Source organism: Astyanax mexicanus, chromosome 13, assembly GCF_023375975.1.
Source record: "Astyanax mexicanus isolate ESR-SI-001 chromosome 13, AstMex3_surface, whole genome shotgun sequence".
NCBI lineage: Eukaryota > Metazoa > Chordata > Actinopteri > Characiformes > Acestrorhamphidae > Astyanax > Astyanax mexicanus.
This window is the reverse complement of record NC_064420.1, coordinates 51,452,157-51,477,500: the sequence shown is the minus strand read 5'-3', so window position 1 is coordinate 51,477,500 and position 25,344 is coordinate 51,452,157. Positions and strand designations below refer to the sequence as shown.

Sequence of the window (25,344 nt, the reverse complement as noted above, 5' to 3'; positions counted from 1 at the left end):
TAGTTTATAGAATAAAACAACAATGTACATTTTACTCAAACATAAACCTATAAATAGCAAAATCAGAGCAACTGATAAGTCTGAATTGTTTAATACCAAACTTGTGTGTTATGTGAAATAAAGTTTAAATAGAAAACACAAAACAGAAATATGATTTAAAAAAAACCTCACAAATCGGCAAAATACCCTCTTCAGATCTCTCTGAGAAGAGTGTGGATGTGCGTATAAATATATATATATATATATATATACATATGTGTGTATATAGCTTGCTGTTTTTGGTTGCTCAAACTCGAAGTGAGGGGAGGAGTTATGTTAGCCTTGTGATTGGTCACGGGTTCTGCTGACATCAGCCTGACTCACTTTTAGCCCCGCCCATTCCATTTATAGAGGAAAGTGATACTGATGGAATACAGCAGAGAATAATAAGAGATACTTTATACATTTACAAGAAGGACCAGAGGAGACAAATTAACTCAATTAGAAATGCTGCTTTTTTAGAAATATATAGCAATATATTAGCATATATAGGCATCAAAGGTTAACCATGCAGCTTCATTAAGGGCTGTGTGTCAGTGTGTCTTTGCTATCGTAACAACGGGAAAAGTACACCTTGCATGTCAAAAGCACAAAAGTCATATACTAATTCTCTCAATTAGTATTGAGAGCTCTGACTTTGGTGGATTGCTATTGTAACGGTGCAGCTACCTGGACGTGTCCAACAAACTCTTCTCAGCAGAGGAAACTGAGCTGCTGGTTGACGCTGTGAAGGAGCTCCAGCAGCTCATTTACGGGAACAGCACTGTCAGTAAGAGAGGACCCTAGGTGTGTATAAACAGTAGTGGTGGGCGGGGCTGAGTGTGAATATTAGTGAGCACAGTGTTATTATTAGTGAATGGCTGTGAGAGTCCTGTGGTGTTTAATAATGAAGCTCTGCTGCAGCGGGACGGTGCTGACAGCTGCGCCTCTCTAACACACACACACACACACACACACTTCACCGCCTCTCCAAACCCCATAATTACCCGGTGTGCCCCCCCGCCCCGAGCCCCTCCCTCTGCGCTGTTCTCTGTTGTAGTTAATTCTGTTCCCATTGAAGAGCCTATTGTTATCATTCAGTCCCTCTCGACCTCACACACACTCTCACACACACACACAAACACACACATTTATACTGTATTTGTTTTTATATACAATATAAAACATTTTCAGAAAAACATCAAGTTTGATATACTCTTCATTACTCAATAGAATGCAACATTTTCTCCATATATTTTATGTGTTCTAGTGTGTGTGTTGTGACTACCCACACAGGACACTACCCACAGGACGCACTGCCTACAGGATGCTGCCCTTAAAAGTAGATCTCTGGTGTAAAATGTACTTTTATTGTAGTAAAACATGATAAAAAGTTCTTATCTTTGATGAATAGCTCACCTCCGTTCTCCCACAGCGTTCAGAGATCCAGAAATTTTAACAGTTTATCCAACAAACACCCTTCAGACTGGGAGATACGGGGCATAATTTACCCTGATAAATCACTTTTTACACCGTTATCCAGCTCAAAGTAGCTCCACACCTCCTTACCAGAATCCAAGAGGAGAGTCCTGACATTTAAAACGAGGCATTAATAACTTAAAAAGTGCAGAAGAAGCTTATTAAACACCACTGTTTACATCCTATAATACTACTAACCTCAGCTCCGAGCGCCGCCATCACTGTACTGATAATAACATAGACATATATATATATATACATAGACTCTGCATAGCCTGCCTCCAGGTGCTGGCTGCTACGCTATTCTATGTGGAGTCTATGTATAGTTATCTATGTTACTTACTATCAGTACATGTTATAGGATGTAATCAGTGGTTTTTAATGAGCTTCTTCTGCACTTTTTAAGTTATTAATGCCTGGTTTTAAATGTCAGGACTCTCCTCTTGGATTCTAGTAAGGAGGTGTGGAGCTACTTTGAGCTGGATAACGGTGTAAAAAGTGATTTATCAGGGTAAATTATGCCCCGTATCTCCCAGTCTGAAGGGTGTTTGTTGGATAAACTGTTAAAATTTCTGGATCTCTGAACGCTGTGGGAGAACGGAGGTGAGCTATTCATCAAAGATAAGAACTTTTATCATGTTTTACTACAACAAAAGTACATTTTACACCAGAGTTCTCCTATATATATATATATATAAATATATTTAAATATATATAATTACAGACAGGTTACATCAGTGCACACAGATGTGTGTTGATGCTGGTGTGTTGGTAAACTCTCCCCTGGTGATGTTCCCGTCACTATTGTATTATTTAATGGGGTAAAGTGCCTGCCAGGTGACACACCCCCTCAAGGCCTGAGTGACAGATGTGAGAGTGTGTGTGTGTGTGTGTGAGGAATCCCCTATGGCAGTCTGAGGCAGGTGATTGTGTACGGGGCGGGGGGGGGCAGGGAACCCCTCCTCACACGGGCCATTACTGCAGGCTTATCACCCTGACACAGCAAGTGTGTGTGTGTGTGCGAGTGTGTGTGTGTGTGTGTGCAGGCAAGCGTGACTTCATCTCCTCTTTTCTACACTCTGGTGAACATGATGGTGAAGATCTAACACACACTGAGAGCACGTCTCCTGCACTGATTAACAACAATACACTACAAAGTGCACTTAAAATGCACTTTAATTTTCCCAAAAAATGAGTGTTCCTTATGTAGTAATTTTACCAGAGTCAGCGCTCGTTCAGAAGTGAGTATCATAGGCCTGTAGCCTGCTGCTAACCACAGTTAGCACTGCTGGAGCAGTATTAGCATTAGCCGCTAACTGCGATAAACGCTAATTATTTTGCCGTTCAGAGGAGAGTATATTGAACTGTAACAGTATTAAAACAAGCTACATAGAACAAACCGCTAGCTAAAATCGCTAGATAATATGGCTAACCAAAACAAAAGCGCTATTGGGCGGCATTTACTAGCACTAACCACGGCTAGAGCTAGCAGTTAGCAGCCGCTAATGCTAATGCTAATGCTGCTGCACCTAGCCTTTGTAGAAATCTGTAAATCTAATCTTACTGTAGATGAACAGAAGCTCTTTACTCACCCAAATAAACAGTTTTCAGGAGAGAAATCTGTGTAGATGTTAATCTAACTGTACAAAACTGTAATTCTTAAATATATATATATATATATATATATATATATATATATATATATATATATATATATATTTAAGAATTACAGTTTTGTTTACTTAGCTTAGCACATTTAGCCAGGATTATATGCAGTGTTGGGAGTAACGGCGTTAAAACTAACGGCGTTACTAACGCCGTTACTTTTTTTCAGTAACGAGTAATCTAACTAATTACTATGACTGTAACTATAACGCCGTTACCATTTCCGACACCCCGTTACTGCACGTTACTTTAGCAGCTCTATGAACTTTTTTTTTTTATTTCGCTTTGCCCTGGTTAACCCCTCCTCTGTCCGGTGAGCTTCTGGCCGCTGTGCCTGTGGTTTGGCGTGGTGAAGTGAGGCACAATTGTGACGATTTGCGTGCTCTAATCAATTCAGTGATTGCCTTGGACAACCCAAGTTCCGAATTAAGGACGTTAAGCTCTTTTTAGCTGCTCCGGTTTTTGTGGTGCTGCTGCTTTCTATTTTAGAGCTTAGATTCTCTGCCCGAATCCCACCTGACCTGAGGACCGACCCGAAATCAGGCTCCTATTTTTATTTTATATAAAGCTCTGGTGTGATAATCACAATGTTGCTAAGTAACCAATTATTATTGTTCACTAAAGCGAACGAAATAGCGAAAATTGAAAGTGAAAAACATTTGTGTTAACTGAATCTAATAAAAACGGTAATTAAAAGGAAAAACATAACTATCTCGAACTGTATTTTGTGTTTATAAAACTAACTAAAACGAACTGAAATTACTGATAGAATACCCTCATTTTTGTGTTTAATTTATTTATAAGCGCTGTTGTACAGCGGAGTTGTACAGCGGGAGTTGTTGTGCCGAGCGCGCGGCACTCGTGGTCCGTTAGTTCTTGTGTAAAGAGCTCGCGCTAGCAAGCCCACCCTAAAATGGAACAGAAAAAATAAAAACAAAATAAAATTAAACTATAATAAAAATGAAAACTGTAATCACGTAGCTCTGGGCGCACGTGAACGCCTCCGCGTTTGACTTGCAGCATTGTGTGTAGCTGTTCTTAAAAATCATTTAAATTAAATAATAGTTCTATGCTTCTATGTTACAGTGTTAATTAACATAATTCTGATTATATTTCGCTCATTCAATCAGCCCGAAAACAGACAGTTTATGGGGCGGATCGGGTCAGGCTCATAATGACAGTTTATGGTTCGGGCTTGGGCAGAATGTGCACGGGCTCCGGCTGGGTCGGATTTTTTGGGCAGGATCTAAGCTCTATTCTCTTTTGGTGAAGCTGTTATATTAATACCATTTTAACGGGCATTAAATTGTTGTTTTTGTCCATTATTTTGTTTTATATATACATATTTCTTTTGAGTGTGGCTTGGTTTGTTAAATTTCATCCCCAGACGCGTTTTTCCGCTTTTTTCAGTATTACAAGTTTTAGTAATTTTCTTTGGTTGTGTGGAGAATTTCGTTTTATTTTTTTGAAATTCGTTAGATTATATTTTTGTCAACATTTTGGGTTTATTTTCGTTTGTTATTTTTTGTTATTTTTCTAATAATAATAGTAAATGCATAATTGATTTCCTTTTTTTGACGGGCGAATAATAAAAAGTAACGCGATAGTTACTTTTACTGGTAACTAATTACTTTTATAGTGGAGTAACTCCGTTAGTAACTCAGTTACTTTTTTGGAGAAGTAACGAGTAACTATAACTAATTACTTTTTCAAAGTAACGTGCCCAACACTGATTATATGTGACCCTTGCTTGATCGAATGTAAAACCAGAATCTCCTTCTTTGTCTCTTACACTGTGTAAACTTTTCCTGAGGAAAAGGATCAATAGAATTTCTCCAAAATAATCTAAAATAAACTCTTTTTACACTTAATTTTTACTAAAAGTGAGGAAAGTTTCCTCTCTCTCCTGTAAAGTTGCTGTTTTTGGAGATATTTATTTTTTTATTGGACAACAACGATCTACAACCATCACTGCGGCGCCAACAGCAGCACAAGCTAACATAATAAGTATGCCTTGAAATACCACAGTAACCACTTAGCTACTGATTAGCAACACCACAGCAACCACTTAACAACTCCATAACAACGCACAAAGCATACACCTGAAACGAAGAGATATACCTGTGGTTAAGGTTAAAGCTGGACGAGGTGCAGTACCCACAAATACGCTATATAACAATATCAACCCAGTGCCAGAAGTGACGGGACAGTAGAGAGTGAGTGTAGGAGTGTACAGACGTATAGAACGTCCCACCGCACTTTAAAAATCACTCCATACCATCACCACAGCCAATCAGCTCACAGCTGTGTGAAAGAGAGAGTGTGTGTTTGTGTCCAGCTATTCCGCCTCATTAAATATTCACAAGCACCAGCTGTGCCTCTGGGTAAAACGGGTGGGGGCGGGGCAAGAGTGCATTAATCTTTGCCCCGCCCCACTCCACCCTGACCCCCCTGCTTGACACATACATACACACACACACACACACACATACACACACACACATACACACACAGACTGTCTCCTGAGACCACTATCAGACTGAAGGTGAAGGAGACGTAGAGGAGAACGACAGAAATAGACTGTGACAGGAGAGAGAAAGAGAGAGAGAGAGAGAGAGAGAGAGAGAATCAGAGAGCAGAAATAAATGGAATAGAATAGAGAGATAAAAAGCAGAGAGAGGGCCTAGAGAGATAAAGAGAGAGAGAAAACAGATAGTGGGAGTGAATAAGAGAGCTGAAAAAACTGAACAGAATAAAACTGTGTAAGAAAGAGAGAGCAGAGAGAAAAAGGAAAAAAACTAAAATAAAAGAGAAATAAAGGAAAGAAAGTTAGAGAACAGAAAGAGGGAAACAGAAAAAGATAAAACGTATAGCGAGAGAGAAAGAGAGAGAGAGAGAGAAATAGGCGATAGATAGTGAATCAGAGAGCAGAAATAAATGGAATAGAAAAGAGAGACAAAAAGAGTGAAAACATAGTGAAAAAGAGCGGAAAAAAGGAATGTTAGAGCAAATAAAAAGAACAGAGAAAAAAGAACAGAAAAAAACTATGAAAGAGAGACAGAGAAAACAAAAATAAAAGAGAAATAAAGGATATAAAGTTAAAGAACAGAAAGAGTTAAACAGGAAGAGACAAAATGTAGAAAGAGAGAGAGAGAGGGAGAGAGGTAAAGAGACAGACGTAGAGAGATAAATACAGAGATGGAGAGAGAAAAAAGTAAATCGAATAGAATAGAGAGACAAAAAGCAGAGAGGAGATAAAGAGAGAAAGAAAACAGATAGTGAGAGTGAATAAGAGAGCAGAGAAAACAAAAAAGAGAGAGAAGACAGAAAAAAGAGGGAAAAATAAAATAGAGAAATAAAGGGGAAAAGTTAAAGAACAGAAAGAGACAAAACAGAGAGAAAGAGAGAGAGAATTGGAGAGACAGTAAGAGAGAAGTAGAGAGAGAGAGAAAGAAAAAAGAAAGAGAGATTGAGATAGAGAGAGCGGGAAGAAGAGAGACAGAGGTAGAGAGAGATGGAGAGAGAGAGAGAGAGAGAGAAGTGATATCAGAGAATATATTTATAACCCTCTCCTCTTATCTGTATCTATATTCTGATTTGAACTGAAAGTGGGCGTGGCCTAAACTTGCCATTTAAATATTTATCACTTAACGGCTTCATTAATTAGCATGTCATTAACCTTGTATGATTGACAGATGACTGTGTGATAAATATTCAGAGTTAATCTATATAATTAGCATATTTATATATTGGTGCTGCTCTGAGGGCAGCTTGGAATCTGATTGGGTGACATAGTGAAGATATCTACTGGGACGTGAAAATGGGCGGGGTTTAAAGGGTCTCTTTTAAAAGTGTTAAACAAACCAGAATACTCTGTGAAGTATTTAGATGCTCTTATCTGAGGAGCTGTTTGTTAACTTGTGGACAGAGGAAACTCTCGCTATTCTATTTTTATATTTTTTCCTGGGGCGGTCCTAATGAGTGCCAGTTCCATCATTATATTGTTTTCGAATGTTTTTGCAGTGACTGCTCTTAAAAATTATTTTGAATTTCTTGAAATTCTTCTATTCGTATTGCCTGATCTTCATTTTTTTTTTCTTAAAGTATTTTTTAATCTTTATTTAGTTGAGTATTTCTCGCTTCTCATAATCTGGATTCGAACATTACTCAAATATTCACTATTCACTGTATACCTGTAACTCTACCTCTTCACTACTTTACTTTAACTGATGCTCTCAAACACTTTATTAAGAGACAAGAAATTCAAGTAATTAACTCTTGATGAGTTCAGCACAGCTGTTAACTGAAAGACTGAATTCCAGGTGACTCTATGTAAAATGTAAAATATAAAACATATTCTGATTTAATAATAAAATAATGAAAAAAAATATATAATTCTATTATTATAGTGTGTAACTGCAATTTTGTGATTTTTATTTTATTTTTAGATTAATGACATTAAATATATGGCAAAAATGTTGTTTATTGGAATTATTTCAGGGACAATACATTGCTTGGTGACAGACCTAAATGTAATGGAACGCACCGCTAACCGTGAATAATAACCCTGCGTTCAGTCTGTGTTTATTATGGGATGTGATTAAACACGCTTTCTCAGAAACTGCTCAAGAGTTACAGCTCTGCTCCATATTCAAATGAGCTGCTCATAAAAACACACGCACACACACACACACACATACTGCTGCTCATTAATACATAATGGATCTGTCAGTCTGATGAAGTGACCTTGAGCTGAGTGCTGAGAGGAACCGTCCTGGAACAATAATCCACCGCTGCGTCAGAACTGAGCGACCCGAATACAGTGATCACACTGATCACACTGTTTATATGAGCAAACTCAGCTGGAGATAATTATATCAATTATATCACTATTAGTGCCGACCCTGCTCTGTGATTGGCTGAGGGTCTAAGTATGTCTATTAGGGTTGCAGTGATTTTTGCTTTCTCTAATAAAAATGTGTTTTATTTTGTCTACTTTCAGATTTGGCTATCCATAATTTTGAGCTTAATTATTAATTTTAGCATTTTTCTAACACTTCATAACATTGATTTAGAATTAGTTTAACCCCAGAATTTAGATTTTTGAATGTTGTTTAGTCTAACTCCAATTTAGTTTTATCTAACTTCATAATTTAGTCTAACACTAGTTTAAAGTATTTAACCACAATATTGTTTTTCGTCTAACCCTAATAAACCCAAATTTAGAATTTGTTTAATCCTATTTTTGTATTGTCTAACACAATTTTTTCTTTTGTCTAACCCTTACTAACTCTAATTGTTTATTTGTCCAACCCAACTTTTTTTTGTCTAACCCTAATTAAACCTAATTTTTGTTTTGTCTAACCCTAATTAACCCTTATTTTTGTTTTGTCTAACTCTAATTAACTCTAATTTTTGCATTGTCTAACTCTAATTAACCCTATTTTTTGTTTTGACTAACCCTAACTTTGAATATACGCCAAATTTTGTTTTGGCAAAGTTAAACCAAAACTAAATATTTGACAAAACCTTAATTTTCTTTTGTGTAATTTGGGATGCTTGTTTTGTGCATTGTTCCCTGTGTTTTACAGTGGTATGAAAATGTGTGGTTATTATACAGTGTACATTTATCTCAGTGCGTATGTGTGTGTGTGTGAGATTGAGTGTGTGTGTGTGTGTGTGTGTAGTGTGTGTGGAGCGTGTATGTGTATTTGGGGGTTCCCCCAGTCCCCCTCCTGCTCTCCACTTCTACTTAAATCACTTCCTCTCTCCTTTATTTCCATATTAATCCCCCTTTCCTCTCCCCTCCCCTCTATCTGTCCATCTCAGGCCAATTTACTGCCCCAGCACACGTCTGCCCGTCTAGCACCTTCACTAACCCGCCTTATCTGTGTGTGTGTGTGTGTGTGAGTGTGTGTGTGTGTGCAGGGGGGTCTAAATCCCCCCAGGATGATGAAATCCTGAACACATTGTGGATGTGGAGAACCTCATTCCCACATATAGATTTATATGTGAGATTTATTGCATTACTTAATTACTTAACTTATACAGCTCCGGAAAAAAAAATAATAGAGTACTTAAAAAATGATGTCTTTCTTTGATTTTACCAAATTATAAACCTCTGGAATATAATCAAGAGGAAGATGGATGATCACAAACCATCAAACCACCAAACTGAACTGCTTGAATTTTTGCACCAGGAGTAAAGCAGCATAAAGTTATCCAAAAGCAGTGTGTAAGACTGGTGGAGGAGGAGAACATGATGCCAAGATGCATGAAAAAAAAACTGTGATTAAAAAACAGGATTATTCCACCAAATATTGATTATTTCTGAACTCTTAAAACTTTATGAATATGAACTTGTTTTCTTTGCATTATTTGAGGTCTGAAAGCTCTGCATCTTTTTTGTTATTTCAGACATTTCTCATTTTCTGTAAATAAATGCTCTAAATGAGAAGTTGTCTGTAGTTTACATAATCAACAACAACAATGTTCATTTAACTCAAACATAAACCTATAAATAGCAAAATCAGAGAAACTGATTCAGTGGTCTCTTAATTTTTTGGTTGGGTTTGGAGGTTCTACAGGTTCTGTATGGATCCTGCAGCACATTTACCCACAGATGTTGCTACAACTGGGCCTATAGATCCTGTAGCTTTACACTCGTAGGTTGAAGCTGAAGCTGAGTCCCAGCTGCTCCATAAATGCTGGATTGGTGATAAATCTGGAGAGCGGGCAGGACGAGGAAGTGCTGCAATCTGGTGGAGACTGTGTTCCTGGGAAACCCTTGCTGTGTGTGGGTGAACATTATCCTGCTGAAAAATGCTGCTGCTATCAGCTGGAAGTTCTGCATAAGAGGCAGCAACACATGTATCTGCAGGATGTTCTGCAGGAGGAACATCACTACTAGGAATGACAGACTGTCTCTGTATAAGATCATCAATGACACCAGCAGTTTACAGTGTGAACTTCTCAGTCCAGGTAAAAGGCAGGATTTAAGAGCTTCAGGTTTGAGACTCCATACTCAAACCTGATCATCATCAGATCAGATAAAGATGATACATACGGTTAGAGCCTGTAAAAGTCCAGGGTTCTCGATCTCTCACCGAGAGGTACACTACTCAACAGTAGCCTCTGAAAACCTTTATATAGGGCATATAATCTAATGCATAAAATATATATATATAGCTGGGTGTGGCAGGACAATGGTGCTCTCTGAATGACTCACAATGAACATACACACATACACACACAAACAATTACCAAGTGACATCATCTAAGAGGAATCATCGCGGGAAAATAGCGACTCCTCGACTACTGTTTCCATGACAACGGGACATCCCTTGGCACTTCCTTGCCATGACAGAGACTGGTAAGAATAGACTACTACTCACACTTGCACACACTCACACCTGTCACACCTGTGACGAGCAGCGTAGTTCCCAGATTGTCCAAACATTTACAGTAATCAGATTCACACACCCAACACGCCCACACTCTTTCCAGTAGCAAAGTCCAATCACAGTTTGATCCAATCACAACTGATTCTAATTACAGTTCAATCCAAATCACAGCTGATTCTAATCACAGTTAAATCCAAATCACAGCTGATTCTAATCACAGTTAAATCCAATCACAGCTGATTCTAATTACAGTTAAATCCAATCACATCTGATTCTAATTACAGTTCAATCCAAATCACAGCTGATTCTAATTACAGTTAAATCCAAATCACATCTGATTCTAATTACAGTTAAATCCAAATCACAGCTGATTCTAATCACAGTTAAATCCAATCACAGCTGATTCTAATTACAGTTAAATCCAAATCACAGCTGATTCTAATTACAGTTAAATCCAAATCACATCTGATTCTAATTACAGTTCAATCCAAATCACAGCTGATTCTAATCACAGTTAAATCCAATCACATCTGATTCTAATTACAGTTAAATCCAAATCACAGCTGATTCTAATTACAGTTAAATCCAAATCACATCTGATTCTAATCACAGTTAAATCCAATCACATCTGATTCTAATCACAGTTAAATCCAATCACATCTGATTCTAATTACACTTAAATCCAATCACATCTGATTCTAATTACAGTTAAATCCAAATCACAGCTGATTCTAATTACAGTTAAATCCAATCACATCTGATTCTAATTACAGTTAAATCCAATCACATCTGATTCTAATTACAGTTAAATCCAAATCACAGCTGATTCTAATTACAGTTAAATCCAATCACATCTGATTCTAATTACAGTTAAATCCAAATCACATCTGATTCTAATTACAGTTAAATCCAAATCACATCTGATTCTAATTACAGTTAAATCCAAATCACAGCTGATTCTAATCACAGTTAAATCCAATCACAGCTGATTCTAATTACAGTTAATGACAGTTGATTCAATTTACACCTGAAATCAAATATAGCTGAGTCCAACAACCTCCAATTATATACATGCATGATTCTAATCACGGATAATTCCTAATTACAGGTTGAATCCAAGCTTGGGTGAATACAATCACCAGTGAATCAAGTCACAGTTGATTGAAATCCCAGCTGATTTCAATCACATCTGATTCTAATTACAGTTAAATCCAATCACATCTGATTATATTTACAGTAAATCCAATCACAGTTTGTTCCATTCACACCTGAATCCAATTGCAGCTAATTCCAATAAAATATAATGCTAATTACAGTTAAATCCAATCAAATCCAATTTTAATTAGAGTTAAAGACAATCATATTTGATAATAATTACAGCTAATCCAGTCACAGCTGATTCTAATTACAGTTAAATCTAATCACATTTTGTTCAATTCACAGCTGAATCAAATTACAAGTAATTTCAATAACATTTGATGCTGATTACAGGTAAATTCATTAACATCTGATTCTGATAACAGTTAAATGCTATCACATCTGAGTCAAATTTTTTGTTTAATCCACTCACATCTGATTTTAATTACAGTTAAATCCAAATATAGTTGATTTAATTTACACCTGAATCCCATTACTTATAACAGCCCAACTAACAAGTCCTATAGCATCTGATTTCATACATGCTTTATTCAAATCACAATTGAATCCAATCACATGTGATTCCATTCACACAATTTCAATGATACCTGGTTCCAACTACTGTCTGTTTCAGTCACATATGCTTCTAATGTAATGATTCCAATCACAGGTGATTTTAGTAAAGTGTAAGGTAATATTAATTCAGTGGTCTTTTATAATATTAATATTTACACTGGGTCAGTAGTGTATAAGTGTGTATAGTAGAGGGCACTGGGTTCATTGTGTGGATTATCAGACGTGTTTTTGGACGTTTCTCGTTTTGTATCCAGCTTTACTCTGAACTCCTGCTGTTTAACTCCGCCCCCTCCCCTCCCCTCCCGCGTTCTCTCCCAGTACAGAGGAGTAATGGTCTCCAGTAAGAGTGAAATATTGATGATGGTCTGGCAGCCTGACTCACGGCCGGACATCTGGAGACACTAACCACCGCGTCCGGAAGCCGGGCATCACCGGGTTATTACATTAAACTGACGGGTCATTAGTACTGACCTTACACGCTCTCTCACTCACTCACTCTCTCTCTCTTTTCCTCTCTCACTTTCTCTCACTCTCTCCGTCTCTCTCCCTCCCTCTCTCTATCTCACTCTGCCTTTTATCATTCTGTCTCTCTCTGTCTTTCTCTTTCTTTCTCCCTCTCTGTCTGTATCTCCCTTTTTTCTTTCCTTCTTTCTTTCGCTCCCTCTCACTATCTCTCCATCACTTTCAGCCCATTTTACATTAAAACAGTAAATCTTTAACATATAACCTTCACTAAGCTCCGCCCCTCACTAAAAAGGAATCAATAAGCTGATTGTTAAAAATATATATATTACATTACTATAAAATATTAAAGCAACTTATATATTTTAACTACCACTTTGTTTTTGGTAACATTCTAATTTTTTTGTTCTATTTTATTAAAAAAACTGGCATAACTGGCATTTCATAGAAAACAAACGTTTTTTTATTTATAAAATGTTTAGTTATATTATAAATATATATAAATTATTTTATGAAAAAGTGTATTTTTGTTTGCTTTTAACAAAGAAAAAAGAAAACATGTAAAACAAATCTGAAACTACAAACTTGCTTTGGAGAAGTAAAAATATATTTTGAGATATATTATATATAGTTATTCACGACAAGACAACTTATATTTATATCCTAATAGTGTATATTATATACACTGTATTTACTATATCATTCAATATTAAATTATCAATAAACAATTATATTATTATCATCACAACATTACATTTATTTAAACCTGTAAATAAAAAAATATATTATTATTTAAAAAAATACAATCTGCTACTAAATTTTCAATCTATTTTCTGGAGTCTGAAAGGTGATGTTTGTCCTATCAGCAGTTTTGGACAACCCCCCAATGACCTCCAGCCCCGCCCCCTCGGCCCCGCCCCCTCGGCTCAGTGGAGAGTAACCTTATTCTTCATGCCGTCTCTCGGGACTCGCGTTACTGCGCCTCAGCACAATAACATATATACACTAACCAGCATATACACTCAATACGACGTGTCTGTGTGTGTGTGTGTGTGTGCATTGTTATTGTCATATGAAAGCCTTATATATGTAAAATGGTAATTTTATGACAAAGAAATACAAAAAAAACATTTTTCTTTTTAATTAATGTCATCATTATAGTGATAAATCACATCATATTACAGCTTGTGTTTGATGGGTGTGGTCAGCACTTCTAGAACTGCATAAACAATCAGCTGATTTTACTATAAATTCTTAATTTTAGATTTTTATTTATATATTTTGTTTATATATTGCACAGATCATTCAGCAACTTAACTCTTTATAAGTTAAAATATATGGGTGAAAATTTGCACAAATCTAATATCATACGTTATTCTTCTTATACATTATTAAAACCATTGCAACCATGTGGCATACCAGAGCAACCACCTCACCCTGGTAACCACATGGTGTTCCACCTGTTCTACCTGGATAATCTTACGAACCAGCCTGTACTGTAACCACCAAATCAAAAGGTGAGCAACATTTTGTAACTTTATAGCAATGCATCCACCTAACAACTACTTAGCAGCACCCTAGTAACCACCTGGTGTAACATAGTAACCACCTCACATTCCCTCTTTAAAAAATCATACCACTAGCAACATCTCAACAGCTGTCACAGATACTAATTACTAACAACCACTTAGTGTTGCCCTAGTAACTAAAAGGAACATCTTAGGAAGCAGCATGACATATTAGCTGATGAGAAACACTGTGCTACTATATAGCAATGCCTAGCAACCACCTAAAAACACCTTGGATGCATCTTGGATGCCACGGTGCTAACATGTTAGCAACCACCAGTGATAGCAACTATAATATAGCAAAAACACATCAGTTAGCCGCTCCCTACTAGATACTTTACAACCATATAGTAGCACCCTAGCAACCACCTTTTTACTTATCATGAAAAAAGATAACAATGTAAGTGCAGTGACTACAGGAGAATTTCAATAATGAACTTCAGGTCAGTTCATATTTAGTGTTTTTTTTTTTGGTAGTATCTTATTTAGAGTAGGTGCAGTCTGAAGTTGTTTTTATTACCAAAATTTATTTATTTTTTTGATAAATTATTTATATTATTTTATATATAAAAACTGCCAAATTATCTATTTGTTTAAACCTATTTAAGCTATTTCATAAAACATTTAATTTATCAAATGTATTACAAAATTATTTATATGACTTTATATATATGACCTTGCTTATGTGGTAAAAACAAAATATAAAAAAAGGTCAAATAAATTGTTTTTTTGTTTGTTTTTACCATATACGTATATTACTTTAAAACATTAGTTATGCAAAATACTGCATTCATTAAGCTCCACCCTCTTACTAAATAGCTATTACATCGCTAATGTGGTGAAAAACACAATGAATATTATTATTAGGCATTAAAGCAACTTTTCTATTTTTAAATTACCACCTATGATGTTTTTGATAAAATGCTCAATTATTTATATTATTATATATTAAAAATGGCCTTACATATTTACACATCATATAGTCCATCACTTCAATCATTTAGTCAATTTTATTAATATTCAACATTTATTATTATGCTGTTTAAGTTAAATGTTATTCCATTTTCTGGCACATCATTCTGTAACTAAGTGAATATATTATATTCATTGTGTATGTTTATTATCAGGTTCCAACATAAAGTAAACAAACACGGACCCCTCGTTTTTCCTTGTGCACAATAAAGTGCATTTTTAGCTACTAAACGTGCACTACTGAGGAATATATAGTCTGTATATATATTGTAGTGTACGTGTGTAATGCACTATTGGAACACAGCCGGTGTTTTTTTGCCTGCTGATGCTGTTTCTATGGCAGGTGTGTGATCGTATGATGTCATCATTCTATACTAACATCCCGAAACCGTGACTGCAGGGAATTCTGGCGCCGTCGGATCCGACCTATCGGGTGACAGTGATGGGTGAGGCCCCTCCCCCTCGCTCCACATGCTCCGGGACCGGCTGTGCTATAATGAGCCTCCTGTTCCCTACGGACCCCCCCTCCACCCCTCAACCCCTGCACCCCCGATAACTTAATAAGCATGGGTAATCTGCTGACCCAAACCGGGCGGCGCCGAACAATAGAACCCCCCCCCCAGACCCCCCCCTCTATTCAGCTCATCTCTTCATCAGGACACGCTTCATCCAGAACATCCAAAACATTTACATCCCCCCCAATTTACTGTCCCCCTGTCACCACACGCCCCCTCCACCTTCAAACACGTCCCAATCAGAGTGATTACACCCTACAAACCTAACACTTCCTCCACCAATCACAGCCCCTTTTATTCCGAACAGAGCTTTACATGCTAATGAAGCCGCGGCTAGCGAAGAAACAGATGCTAGCATCATCAACACAGCGTGAATTAGACTTTAATGAGCTGTACAAATATGCGTTACACACTGAAACTATTTGCACACAAACAAAATGTGCATTATAGCTACAATGCTAATGCTAGTGTAAGCTTGCGTATATCAGTTAGCACTCCAAGCTAACAGCATACCTAAAATTCAGGCCTATATTGTGATTAGCTATGCTAATTGAGGTAACATGCTATATATATATATATGTATAAAGTAAGAGAAATCAAAACTCTATAGTAATTAGTTTGCAATATCCTTCTTAACACCCTAGCAACAACCACTTAGTAACACCCTACCTACCACTTAGCAACCAGCTGCCACTTACAAAGTAGGAACAGTGAAGAATGTCTTGCAATTGTCTCGGAATGGTGCATCGACCACATTGCAACTGCATAGGACACCACAGCAGCCACCCTGAAACACCCTAGTAACAACCTAGTGACATCACAATAAGGAAACCCCCACAGAAACACCCTGGTTCCACCCCTCACCTGTCAACGCCCACCAGAGCCCCACCCACTAGATCTTCAGTTGAGGAAACACCATTTCGGCCTGCTGGATGGGAACCTCAGACAGTACAACAGACAACAGACTTTGTCTGAGGGAGGGATCTGTACCCACTGTCTCAAGAAAGTCAGCAGATGAGTGAGATTTTTTTGTGTTTTTGTGCTTCTAATCACAGCTAAGCATGAACAAGCTTGTTCGTATTTTACCATTTAGCAAAAGCTAATGCTAATGTGTGGTAAACTCTCAGCGTTAACACAGGGCGTGGCCAGCAACAGCTTATTTGCATTAAAATGAAAACTTTACAGGATAAGGAAAACTTTTTTAAGCTTCAGTGAAAGTGTTAAAGTATTATTTTATGTTAGTAACACCAAAAACATACATTCTATATCTTTAATAATAAACAATAGACAGTTGCATTTTTGCTGGTATTACTATGACTTACTAAACCACATTGGATGACACAGGATGTTGTTTGAGATGATGACATAAAGTCATGCTGCTCCTTAAATTATGACATTTCTACAACATAATTTACACAGTTCTATCGGTCCAAAACCAAACCATTTCCACACAAATAATCAACTCATCAACAACCTTTTTTGGATTTAAAAATTAAAGTACATTTCACAATACGATATTATATATGATATGTTGTCCACAATAACGATGATATCACATTACTCAATAAATAAATAAAATAAAAACTCTACGATACTTCACAGCACCTGTGTCACTGAAGAGGATACAATAATCCTAAATTGTGAAATTATGGATTATTGGTGTCAGTATCACAGAATTTAACCTGTTAGTTTGATTATAGTGCCACTACCTGGACTAAAGAGACCGTAACTGTAAACTTCAAAGTTAAATTCGGGGGCAAGTCTTATGGGGAGTTTATCGATGATAATGCATTGCAAACAAACTCAATATATACATTGTATATACCCCATTACAGATTTTTACAATATGGTTAATATTAAATATTTATGATATATATCTCAGTCCTAATCCTAATATATTCTGGACAGGGTTTTTACTCTGTCCTTCAGAAGCTCTTAGCGTTTACTCCGGGACTTTCGTAAGTGAAGCGTCCTTCACTCAGCTCTTACTGCTAATGGAGCTACACTCACTCACTCTTACAGAAGATATACTGCTCGCTCGACCAGAGAGAGAGAGAGAGAGAGCGATCGACATACAGTTTAAACAGGCAGACACTGAGTGGAAGTCTTTTATAAATTGGTGTGGGGGGGCTTTACATTAACTGTTCCTTACTGGAAGTAAGTTTGGCAGGATCTGCTTGTTCATCCTGAAGCTTTTCAGAGTCCTGGCATGAACACAAGACCACAATCACAATGATGGAATGAAACAAGAACCCCTCAGAGAACACTCTGAGTGCTCTACACTCGTAGGTTGAAGATGAAGCTGAGAATGCTGCTGCTATCAGTTGGAGGTTCTCGTATCACTACTAGGGGTGACCGACTGTTATATTTCATGCCTCCTTCGGCCGTCATAAGATCCCAAACAGAACCTAAACTCGTCATTGAAGGAGACATGGTTCAGATTTCTTGCTTACGACCTTATGAAGGTAAAGGTGGCTAGTTGATTGACAGTCTAGATAGTAGGCAAAGTCTTAAAGTCTATGAAATGCACAAAATTCTTTTGTCTTTGAGTGCATTGTAGAGGTATGTCTAACAGTCATCAATATTTCACCAAGAGGTACACTACCCAAATGTAGCTTCTGAGATCAGGACGTCCAAAAGGAAGTGCTGCACTCTAGTGGAGACATTCCTAGAAAACAGATATTCCAACATATGTGTCTTATCACTGAGCAGTTAATGTTCCTCCTATCACTACTAGGGGTGCCTGACTGTTCCTGTATGAAATGCTCCTTAGATCATTAATCAATCCCACCCAGAGTTTTTGGGGGCAATTCTTTGCTCCACAGCAAAGGTATGATTGAAGCAACACTCCAAGGCTTCCATAGTCAAACCTGACCATCATCATATCAAAATGATATGGTTCTAGCCTGTAGCAGTCCAAGTTTCTCATTTTTTGGACAGCTTAGATGGTGAGCAATTCATTTAAAAGGACTATCATGCCTCAGTCCAGTCCAGAGATGTTTCCCCTCTCAAAGTTCATCAACTGGGCAAAAATATTTTAAGTACATCGTAGAGACATGTCAACAATCTCTCACCAAGAGGTACACTACCCAAAAGTAGCTTCTGAGAGCCTTTTAAATAAGGGTAAAAGTGCTTTAAAGAGGGTGAAACACTTTTACGCCCTGTAATCATTTACACATAGTATCTGCCTGAAACAGAACTACAGTAAAGCCTGAAGTTATGCCTACTTGAGGCCTACTTTCACTTTAACCAGAAACGTATTATTACACTATATAGTCAAAAGCATTCTATTGAACTCAGGTGTTCCGATCCCTTCCTACTTTTCTGACTGCATTGTGCCAGGTGTAAAGTTTGGTTGAGGGGGGATTATGGTGCAGGGTTGTTTCACAGTTGGGCTCGGCCCCTTAGTGCAAGTGAAAGGGACATTTTAAAGATTTTGGACAATTTCATGCTCTCAACTTTGTGAAAACAGTTTGGGGACGGCCCACACTACTAAACCTTGTGGAAAGCCTTCCTAGAGAAGTGAAAACTGTTAAATATTACTACTACAATAAAGCCTGTAGTAAGACCTACTTGAAAGGCTTTTACTTTAACCAGAAATGTATTAATACACTATATAGCCAAAAGTATTCTCCAACCGATTCAAATCATTGAACATTGAAGGTTTTCCAATTATTTCCAAGGCCACATAGTGCCATGACCAGGAGAACTGTACTTTTCTGACTGCATTTTGGTAAGTTCCCATAAACACACTCCTAAACCTTGTGGAAAGCCTTCCTAGAAAAGTTAAAATAGTTAAGCCTACTGTAAAGTTTGGTGGAGGGGGGATTATGATGTGGAGTTGTTTTCAACAGTTGGGCTCAGTTCCTTAGTTTAAGTAAAAGGAATTTAGAAACTTAGTAAAAGAAAAAGGAAGATTTTGGACAATTTCATGCTCTCAGTTTTTTGGGAACAGATTGGAGACCCTTTTTGTTCCAACAGAACAAAGTCCTCCTGACCATAACCTGATAGAGCACCTTTGGTACGAATTAGAGTGGAGACTGTTAGCCAGAGCTTGACCTCACAAATGCACTTCTGGAAGAATGGTCTAAAATAATTCCCATAAACACACTCCCAAACCTTGTGGAAAGACTTCTGAGAAAAGCTAAAACTGTTAAAACTGTTAAAGCTGTTTTATATTTTGCACTACAGCGTTTGTAATTCGATAAGATTTAACAATATCAGTGTTCTCGTGGTAGAACTAATATTTTAAGAGTAAAGTTTGAGAGAGTGGTGAGATGGTGTATCAGTAATAGCTGTGGTAGGACTGGTCTGGTAGGACGTATTCATTTCCCATTCCCAGGTGATGGACTGGCTCAGCTCTCGGCATGCTAATGGACTGGATTTCTCTCTCTCTCGCGCTCGTTCTCTCTCGTGCTGAGAGAGGAGGTATTGGAACTGTAATGGTATCCAGAATGATTTTTCTTTTTTTATTTGAGGTCAGAAAGCCTGCTGGGGAGATTTGTACTTAATGAAATACGATCTGAAGCCTGAGGCCTGATAGAGCTCATTTCCTCCTCCCGCCCTGCTAACTCCTTAACTCCACCACCCCCCACTGCCAGCTGCTACATCTTCCTCCACCTTCCACTACCTCACACTTTAACACTAAACACTCTGATTCTAATTCAGCAGATTACTCATTATCCCCTACATACAGTATATAAAAAAGCTGTATCTTCTGAAATTAAGGGTATTAAACTAACACGGGTTTATCCTACTAAGATTGCTGTAAGGATTTGATTGCACACAGCGACTAGAGCATTACTAAGGTCAGCACATTGGATGATGATTAAATCAAGAGGAAATAACTCATTAGCATAGAGAAGACCTCATCCAGAGATCACTTGACTCTGAAGTGGGTTAGATTAGCTCTAAACAAGAGCATTAGCATTAGCACTTTTATGCTAGCAATGGGCCTTGTCCCACATCACTACTGAAGGGTTAACATCCCACATTAATAAAGGCCTTCTGCAAACACTGCTTCTGCAGCATTAGCATGCTGGCTAAGGGTCTCATCCAACATTTCTACTGTGGTATTAGCACACCGCTACAGCCACTGGCATCATCCAATAAAACTAATGCAGCATTAGCAAAATGTGAATGGGCCTCATATTTGCTTTCTGATATTGCAACCGCAACATTACATTACATTACATTACATTACATTTCATTTGGCAGACGCTTTTGTCCAAAGCGACTTACAATAATGAAGTACAAAAGTAATAGGAATTTAGATAACCCATTTTTAGATAGGGCTTAAAGGAGGTCGAAGGGAAATAAAGGGATAGAGAAGTGAAGGAGGGGAAGAAGGAAATGGGGTTAGAAGTAGTTAGTGTGTTAGAGGTGTTAGGAGAGTAAGTGCTCTTTGAAGAGCTCTGTCTTCAGGAGTTTATTAAAGATAGCGAGAGATTCTCCTGATCTGGTAGTAGAAGGTAGTTAGTTAGAGGTGTTAGGAGAGTAAGTGCTCTTTGAAGAGCTCTGTCTTCAGGAGTTTATTAAAGATAGTGAGAGATTCTCCTGATCTGGTAGTGGAAGGTAGTTTGTTCCACCATTGGGGAACTCTGTATGAGAACAGTCTGGATTGCTTTGTGTGAATGTTTGTTTGGTAAAGCGAGGCGACGTTCACTGGAGGAGCGCAGCGGCCGGGAGGTAGCGTAAGCCTTCAGGAGCGAGTGCAGGTAGGAAGGAGCTGTTCTGTATCACCTTGTAGGCGATTGTAAGAGTTTTGAATTTGATGCGAGCATCAACTGTTAGCCAGTGGAGCTCAATGAGCAGCGGGGTGACATGTGCCCGTTTTGGTTGGTTGAAGACCAGACGTGCTGCTGCATTCTGGATCATTTGGAGTGGTTTTACTACGCAGGCTGGTAGGTCAGTTAGCAGGGCATTGCAGTAGTCGAGGCGTGAGATGACGACTGCTTGTACCAGGAGTTGGGTGGCCTGTTGCGTCAGAAACGGTCGAATTTTCCTGATGTTACAAAGCGCGAAGCGGCAGGATCGAGCAACCGAGGCCACATGGTGCGTGACGGAGAGTTGGTCATCAACCATAACACCCAGGTTCCACCCAGGTAGCAACCTTTGTCGGTGAGAGAGAGAGAGAGAGTCGATGCTTATAGAGAAGTTGTGTTGAAAAGATGGTTTTGCTGGTATAACCAGAAGTTCAGTCTTTGAGAGATTTAATTGAAGGTGATGCTCCTTCATCCATGAGGATATGTCAGAGAGACACGACGATATCCGTGCAGAGATTGAGTTATCTTCAGGTGAGAATGACAGGTATGCACACATTAGCACAGCAACCTCATCCTACATCACTGCTGTAGTGTTAGCGTGGTGGCTACTGGCCTCGCCCAACATCACTACTCTGGTGTTAGTGTGGCAGCTATTGGCCTCGTCCAACATCACTACTGTGCTCGTCTAACATCACTACTGTGGTGTTAGCCTGGTGGCTACTGGCCCCGTTCAACATCACTATCAGCCTTGTCCAACATCACTACAGTGGTGTTAGCATGCTGGCTATCAGCCTCGTCCAACATCACTAAAAGGGTGTTAGCATGGTGACTATTGGCCTCGTCCACCATTACTTCCAGCCTCGTACAACATCACTGCAGTGGTGTTAGCATGCTGGCTATCAGCCTCGTCCAACATCACTAATAGGGTATTAGCATGGTGACTGTTGGCCTCATCCACCATCACTTCCAGCCTCGTACAACATCACTACAGTGGTGTTAGCATGCTGGCTATCAGCCTCGTCCAACATCACTCCTGGGGTGCTAGCCTGGTGACTATTGGCCTCCTCCAACATCACTCCTGGGGTGCTAGCCTGGTGACTATTGGCCTCGTCCAACATCACTAATGTGGTGTTAGCATGGCAGCTACCAGCTTAGCCCAACGTCAATACTACAGTGTTAGCACATCACTATCTACCTCATCCCACATTGATTCCAGCCTCCTTCAGTCATCTACCATGACATTAGCAAGGCTACTAAAGAAGTTTAGTTTGAGTAACTTTTCTACTGTCCAGAGACAAATTCCTGCTTTACTTTGGACTTGAATTGCTGTGAGGATTTGATTGCATTCAGCCACAAAATGGAATAAATGCATTATGTTCTATTTAAGATTATACTGAGGAAACTGTATGGGCTGTTATCCCAGGTGCATTGGAGTGTGTTGGAGTATTTTCCATTGATATTTGAGTATAATATAAACTTTCACACTTTTGTCTACTATACTATACTACACACTTAATACTCAAACACTAGTTAGCATACAGTAATTAGTATGTAATTGGGACGCAGCCTCAGTTTCAGCTCTGTTGGAGGTAATTTGAGGCATGGAGGCGCCTGATTGGTGCGTTTTACGGGATTTTAGTCGATTTGTTTTGGGTTTCTATGCAAAATGTAGCGTAAAGTCATTTATATTCCACAGAATTCACTGGAGTGTGTCTGATATTAATATTCGGGTTATTAAAGATGCAGATTTTATCACTGACTTTAATAATGTCTATGTAAATGATGCGTTATGAATATGTATGTGTGTATTTGAGTGTATGTGTGTGTTTGTGTATAAGTGTGTGTGTGTGTGTGTGTGTGAATGAGAGTGTGTGTGTGTGTGTGTGTGTGACTGTGTGTGTGTGTGTGTATATGTGTGTGTAAGGTGTAGACGCCTGTCCCTCCTCTCCAGTCGCCATAGCAACCCGCTGACTCCTGCAGCACGCAGCAATTTTCACCATCCCCCCATCCTCCCATCCCCCACTCCGACCACACCTCTCTCTCTCTTTCTCTTTCTCTCTCTCTCTCTCTCTTTCTGCATCCCTAGGTACCACTCCTCTTCTCTCTGCTGTATCTTTTCTTTTTTTGGCTCTGCTCCACATTAATATGGTGTTAAAAGGATCTTTATAAATAATAATAATAATAATAATAATAATAATAATAATAATAAATTTGCAATAGCATAAAAAAGCAAGGAATAAGTTATATAGCTTTAAAAGCTTTAAAAAATAGTATAGTACAGTATAGTATAGTATAGTATAGTATAGTATAGTATAGTATAGTACAGTATAGTATAGTACAGTATAGTATAGTATAGTACAGTATGGTATAATAATAATTGATGATGCAGTAAAATAAGAGCAGACAGTACGGATGCCGTTTCTCACTTCCTGTTGTATGATGCAACATTTCTATTGTTTGTGTAACACAGAAACGTAATAAACACCTTGTGAAAAGTGGCAGGTCTTGATTAAACACTATAAAAGATACACAGGAAACAGAATCAGTAAATCTGACCTTTTTCTCTCTGCCAGTTTCAAAAGTTACACATAAACTTAAAACTTAAATTCATTTTTTTTCATTATTTTAAAATGTTCTCTATTGTAGATTAATACTAAACTATGGAAAGTGTTAAACAAATCAGAATATGTTTAATATTTTATATAAACTCTTGTTTAGATGATCAGTTTTGAACATCTCTGCTGGATTTTCTCAGTCAGTTTTATGAGGTAGAGTCACCTGGAATTCAGGCTTTCAGTTAACAGCTGTGCTGAACTCATCAAGAGTTAATTACTTGAATTTCTTGTCTCTTAATAAAGTGTTTGAGAGCATCAGTTAAAGTAAAGTAGTGAAGAGGTAGAGTTACAGGTATACAGTGAATAGTGAATATTTCAGTAATGTTCGAATCCAGATTATGAGAAGAAGCAACTACTCAACTAAATAAAGTGATGGAACTGGCACTCATCAGGATCGCCCCAGGAAAGAGCAGGAAGAGCGAGAGTTTCCTCTGTTGTACAGGATAAGTTAATCTAAGTTAAATTTTAAGTTACTACATGATTCATTATATGTCTGGATCACTTTACTAGGTATTTACCAGTTATTTGGGTTAAATAATACTATTAAAACTCCCCAATGAACTCTAATATTGCAATTACTTACATATAAATCAAAATTACACTTAAACATACTGTAGAAATATATACTAAATTACAGCTGTCACCCCTCTAACAGCATTATTTAACATTTTAAAATATATATTTTTGTTTATTTAATATTTTAGAGCTTTAGTGTCCTAAACTAACCTCCACACTGAATTTAGCGCTGAAACAAGAAGGAAAATCCACCTACAATTACATGAATAATCTCATTAAATTAATGCTATTAATTAGCCTTTTTATATGCACGGCTTTCACATGTATCATTCGTCTCATCATCTTATTTAAAAAATATTCTAATCAGACGATTATTCAGAGAGATCATTACCGCGACGGAGGAAAAGATGAGCCGGGAGATAGTGTAATCAGATTTCACATCAAAAAGATAAAACGCAGCTCATATATCATCACCGTCCAATGAAAAACAAGTATCTCAATTTTTGTCGATTTTTTGTTTAACACATAATTTAAACAGACCAACTTTTCTTTACACTGTTTTAAAATTTCTTGATGAGCGGACCAATAGAAACTCTTCAAAATGACCTGAAATAAACTCTTTTTACATTGATTTCCATTGAAAGTTTGAAAGT

At 37.8% G+C, this 25,344-nt stretch overlaps 1 protein-coding gene across 6 annotated transcripts in view; it reads right to left on the bottom strand.

Moving 5' to 3' along the window:
• The window catches only part of l1camb (L1 cell adhesion molecule, paralog b), a 90,713-nt gene that overhangs the window by 43,170 nt on the left and 22,199 nt on the right, over positions 1 to 25,344 (bottom strand). The window lies entirely within an intron of this gene.